Raw genomic sequence first — 6,068 nt, 5'->3', positions numbered from 1 at the left:
TGGTGTAGAAGAAAGGACCAGGTCAATGGTTGCCAACATGGCCAGAAAGAGGTACATGGGTTCATGGAGGGCTGCATCAGCCCGGATGATGAAGAGGAGGGTGCTGTTGCCTAGCAGGGCCAGAGAATAGGCAAAGCAGAAAGGAATGGAGATCCAGACATGCAGGTGCTCCAAACCTGGAATTCCTACCAACAAGAAGACAGCTGGATGAGTTGAGGTAATATTGGAGGCTGACATGACTTCTGGAAATTTCCCTTGTCAGTTTTTGTGGGCCCCTTCACCTTCTATATATACCTTCTTGGGAGGATTAGCTCTTGTTCCCATTGCCAGACCTTAAACATAATCAGTTATTAGGCCTCATAGAAATGGAAAAGCATAATCCATGTTTTATTACCTCAAGGAACTTTACATTTCATTGAGTAGATAGAATATTAAAGATGATTAGAACTGATATCACAAGAAAATTTCATAAAGGAATGGAGAGAAGGTAGTGTTTTCTGTGTTTGGGGTGATGTCAGGAATACCCTGTTAAAAGAAGTAGAAATATGTTTAAACAAATGCATTTCTTTAGAACATACATTGGTACCAAACTACATGATAATCAAGCTAAGCTCACAACCACAAAAGCCAATTTCCTGTCCTAAAATCTCAGGCTTGAGTGCTTGTATAAGTTGAATAAAGCCTGCAATTTCTATTAATTGCACAGTTTGTATATTTTCTCTAGCACTACACTAATAGAGAGGACTGCCACTCACCACACGTAACAATTTATATTTATTAAAATAAAATGGAAATGCAATACCTCAGTTATTCCTAACACTGTATCAGTGCCAAAAGCCACATGTGACTAGTGCTACCATATTGGATTATTCAGATACAAAACATTTCCATCATTGTAGAACGTTCTACTAGAGAGAGCTACTCTCAGATTTATCTTCCAGGTATAATCCCCATCCACAAATTTCTGTAAATACAGCCCTACCTCCAACTTCCTAAGAAAATAAGGATCCTCTTCTTCTAGTTCTCTTCCATCTAAATTCATGTTAAGCTCCCTATTCATGTGGCTCTCCCTCCAATCATCTTCTAGCTCCCTTATTTTCATCGCAGAACTCTCATGTTTAGCAAAGCTAATATCTGACTTCCATAACAAATGCCCTTTGTTAATCCTTCATCTTTCCCTCTTCTCTTATTGATTTTTCTCCTCTGTCAAATCTTTAAACTCTGGAGTTGCCCAGTTTTTACACAGCCACTTTTCTCTTATAGAATCCAGTTAATGTGGTTTTCATGAGCATTACATAAGATTATGTATTTAATGCAGATTGGGATAGCCACTGTGGAAAGCAGTATGAAGTTATAAAAAAAAAAAATTAAAAATGGCTCAACTGGCATGGCTCAGTGGTTGAACATCAACCTATGAACCAGAAGGTCATGGTTTGATTCCCAATCTGGGTACATGCCTGGTTTTGGGCCCGGTTCCCAGTGTGGGGCATGAAGGAGGCGGCTATTCAATAATTCTCTCTCATCATTGATGTTTCTAACTCTCTCTCTCCCTTCCTCTCTGAAATCAATAAAAGTATAAAAAATAATAATTTTTAAAAATGAGAACGGAGATGGAGTGGGACTGAATGGAGGAAGAGTCAGCAAAAGAGACAGACTGGGCAACTTATCAGAAAAGTTTCCAAGATCATGTGCTGTCCTTTTTAATATATTTTATTGATTTTTTACAGAGAGGAAGTGAGAGAGACAGAGAGTCAAAAACATCAATGGGAGAGAAACATCGCACATGCCCCCGACTGGAATCGAACCTAGGACCTTTCAGTCCACAGGCCGATGCTCTATCCACTGAGCCAAACCGGTTTCAGCAATGTGCTGTCCTGATAGGTTATTGAAGGTAGTGGACTAAGGAGGAGGAAAAAATGACCAAACCAAATGCTATCAACAAGTCAAATAATTCCAAAACAAAGAATTGAGCTTGTATATAGAAGTGCAGTGGGTTGGATACCTTGGTAAGAAAAATTTTTGCTAGAGTAGATGAAGGCAAAGCCAGATTTGATGGAGTTTGGTGAGAAAAATGAGAAATTTAAATTTGTTAACTTGGCTCAGGTTTCTTCAAAGGCAAACAGTAAAGGGCCCCTGGCAGCTGCAGAGGGAAGTGGAGTAAAGGGGGGTGTGTGTGTGTGTGTGTGTGTGTGTGTGTGTGTGTGTGTGTTCAATTGTTTTTAAGAAGAAAAAGAAAAAGGCATGTTATTAAACTGAAGAGAATTTATCCAGTAACAAGGGAAAACAAAATATACAAGAGAAAGGAGAATATTGCTTCAGAAATGATCTTAAATCATCCTCTCTAATGTTCTACTTGTTTACCATGAATTTTGTTATCAGCTCCCAACATTATGAAAATATGTTTCCATATCATATCTTCCCTCTTAGCCACAGACTAGTATATCCAACTCTCAATTTACTATCCCCATGTAACAGTCTCACAGCTATCTCAGCCTATCGTGCTTGAGGCAGGAATCTTAACTTCATCCCTCTATGCACATTCCATATGTCAGTACATAATATCCTCTCCAACTAGTTGTTCAACCCAGAATTATTATCTACCCCTTACTTCCTGCACCATATTCAATCCACCAGCAGGTCCAATTGGGTCAGCCTCTACAGAAACTCTCAAAATTGCCTACTCTATTTCAATCACCGCAACACTTATTCAAGACACCATCGTGTCCCATTTACTACAGGTACAAGACTTTTAATATGTGTGCAGATCTCTGTCTTTGGGCTTCAATTTCTATCCTTCCACAAACACTGGCCTATTGTAAAATAAAGGGACTGCCTTATTCACTTCTATAACTTCAGCTTCTAGCATACACATTGTGTTGAAAATTTCACCAAATGAAGAATGAACAACCAAAGTTGAAAATGTCCTTTCACTGTGTTCAGATATCCCTAGCTGATCCAATAATAGGCTATCTTCCCATTTAACATTCAATTTGGAGATACGTTCTAAGATACCCAACCAACCTTGGTGACATGCATCAGAATAAAATCTTCTCAATGGAAAGTATTTTTCCCTGTCTTGCAAATCTTTTCCAGGAAAAAAAAACAACAACAACAACACTTTGGCTTTGTAGGAAACACAACAGGAACTTTTTTTTTCGCTGTTATATCTTCAGTGCCAGGTACATAGCAGAGAGTCTATAAATGACTGTTGCACCTTCACCCTCAAGAAATATGCATTTTTTCCAACAAAACTGAACATATTTTATTTTACCTCTGAGTCTCTACATCTCGCTGACTTATTCTCTCTACATATGAAACATAAGTAACCACCCTGTGACCAATCCATCCTTCTTCACACAAACAAAAAATTATCTGTTCTATCCATTTCTTCCCCCAAACACAGGGTATCCAATAGAATATGACCCTTACTTCTGTTAAAGCTCATCAAAAATATACCCCTACCAGTCCTAGCTGGTTTTGCTCAGTGGATAGAGCATTGGCCCATGGACTGAAGGGTCCTGGGTTCAATTCCAGTCAACGGCACGTGCCTCAGTTGCAGACTCAATCCTTGGCCCTGGTCCGGGTGTGTGTGAGAGGTAATCAATCAATGTGTCTCATATCGATGCTTCTCTCCCTTTCACTCTCTCTCTAAAATTCAATGGAAAAATATCCTCTGGTGAGGATTAACCAAAAATAATAAAATAAAATAAAATAAAATAAAATAAAATAAAATAAAATAAAATAAAATAAAAATATACTCCTCCTAGAATAAGGATCTCAGAAGAGGGGAGTATATGGAGCCAGTCTTTCTTACCAACCATCCAGAACATAGGAACCTGCTTTGCAGTGAATGCTTTATCCTGCCTGTACTATGTTTCTGAAGTCAAAATGTCCATATAAGGTCAGAAGACTTGTCTATTTCTTTGTTTTTCCCCAAAGTGCTTAAATGGGTCTCCATGGACAGAGAGTATTCAACACCAGCATCTACTTTGTAGTTTACACTTCTATCATAAGAGGGTATCAGAAAGACAATCTGAATGAGTATGATCCAGAGATGGGAAAATAGTCACTCACCTAAGGTCCTTCAAGGATGTGGCTTGTGGAAGAACCAATAGGAAATGTATTTCTACCTCTCCCTGCATCTCCCTAGTTCAGGCCTCATTTTCTCTCTCCTGACTAATGCAGTAGCTTCCTAATTGGAACAGGGATACTGGTGGGGTGAGAGGAGAAATGATAGGTAAGAAGTGACAGGATCCAAGCTGGTATAATCAGCTAAAACTGCTTGGAGTTGAACCAGTGTTTGGCATAGAAAGGAGGCAAAAATTCTCTGTAGTGGAGGGAGCGTCTGGAGTAGGTAGACATAGCATTTGGGTTGGACTGTCAAGACTTATGCTTCTTCAACTGAAGAGCCAAAGTAGAGGCAATAAAGAAACGAGGAGCAGGCAGGAAGCTGATGCCTAAGACTAGAACTGAGTGTCATAGATAATTGAGGTGCCCCCATCCTCTCCCACTCACCACACCTGTCACCTCTTTCCTGTTTCTGCTAGTCCAGGTCTGTCCATAGTCCAATGTAGCCTTCATCTTCCAGTGATAGACATTTGGGAAGGAGGGAGTTGGGAGGCAACCTGCCTTTATCCTCACAAACCTCCGCTCTTCTCCCAGAAGGATGTGGACATAAACACTGCTGCATGTGAGAAGGGTCCTCAGAGGCTCATGGGAGACTCTAGCCTATTTTCTGGGGGACCACTCTGACGCAGAGTTCCCACCTCTGGGGGTCCTGCAGATTACATCCCCACCTCCTTTGTGGTGCTAAGTCAGGCCTCCCAGGAACCAGCTGTGCTTAACACTCCAGAGGCTTTGAGCACTTCAGATAGAGACTGTGGCCTTTGTCTTTGATTGTGTCTACTTCCCTCTACCCCTTCCTTGCAGTGTCTCCTAAGAAAGAGAACCTCATTAAGACAAAAACTGCAACCAACGCCTGTCTGACAAGGACCCAGAGGGCCACAATTCCAGCTACTCTCTGTGTGTATGTGTATGTTGTTAATATTTACTGCTATTTTAAAACACTCTACCTGTCCCAACTATGCTCAAAAGAAACAAGCTAGAAGTTTGTTTTTATTTCTGAGTATTCTTTTATTTCAATTTTATTTTGTACTAGATGTTCAGTGCACAAATTCATGCATGGATGGTGTCTCTAAGTGTGGCCTGCAGGGATTGGGCCAAAAACAGCAGTCCAATGCCGCCTGTCGCTCCTACCTGCCGCTCCCGTTCATCCAGGCCCCACTGCACCTGCCGTGGGCTTACGCCCAAGTCAGTCCTGATAGGAAGAGGCCTGTGTCTGGTGCCCATCCTGGTTGGGGGAGGGGAGATCTAGATGGGATCAGCCCTTCAGGCAGGCGGTGGGACGCCTATACTGGCCCAGGATCCCAATCCATCCGGCTGATGTTTGAGTCGGTTGTAGGAAGCCACCTGGCAGCTGCTTCTATATTGTTTCTTCCTTGGGGAGCATCTAGGGAAGGGAAGCAGCCATAGTACCTGAGGCCAACTTCCAGGAGGCCAGTGCACTGTTGGGATTGTGCCAGTGGCATGCCAGTCTGTTGGTGCGTTCTCCAGATATTGGACTTGCAGGACAACTGAGGGAGTGAGTAGCTGCCACCAAGCTGGTGGTCCACTGGGACAGGTCGGTCAGCTGAGCAGCACTCCTGCTGTGGGAGCACACTGACCACCAGGAGGAAGCTCCTGCATTGTCTGCCTCCTGGTAGTGTGCATAATAGTGACCAGTCACCTGGTTGTTCAGTCGTTCGGTCACTTAGGCTTTTATATATATAGATTGGTTTCAAGTGTACAATTTAGTGGTTAGACAATCATAGAATTCATGTAGTGTTCCCTTTGATACTTCCAGTATCCCAACTGGCACCATATGTAGTTACCAAAATATTATTGATAATGTTTTGGTAACTATTTATATTATAAAAAGCCAGTAACTGTAATGCCATAACGACCAAACAACCTGTCACCAGGAGATGCATTGATGGGTTCTGCAGTGCGCAGCAGGTCTGGGTCTCGCA

The sequence above is a fragment of the Myotis davidii genome, unplaced genomic scaffold, assembly GCF_000327345.1.
Source record: "Myotis davidii unplaced genomic scaffold, ASM32734v1 scaffold58, whole genome shotgun sequence".
Taxonomy (NCBI): domain Eukaryota; kingdom Metazoa; phylum Chordata; class Mammalia; order Chiroptera; family Vespertilionidae; genus Myotis; species Myotis davidii.
Note: the sequence above shows the minus strand (reverse complement) of the source record.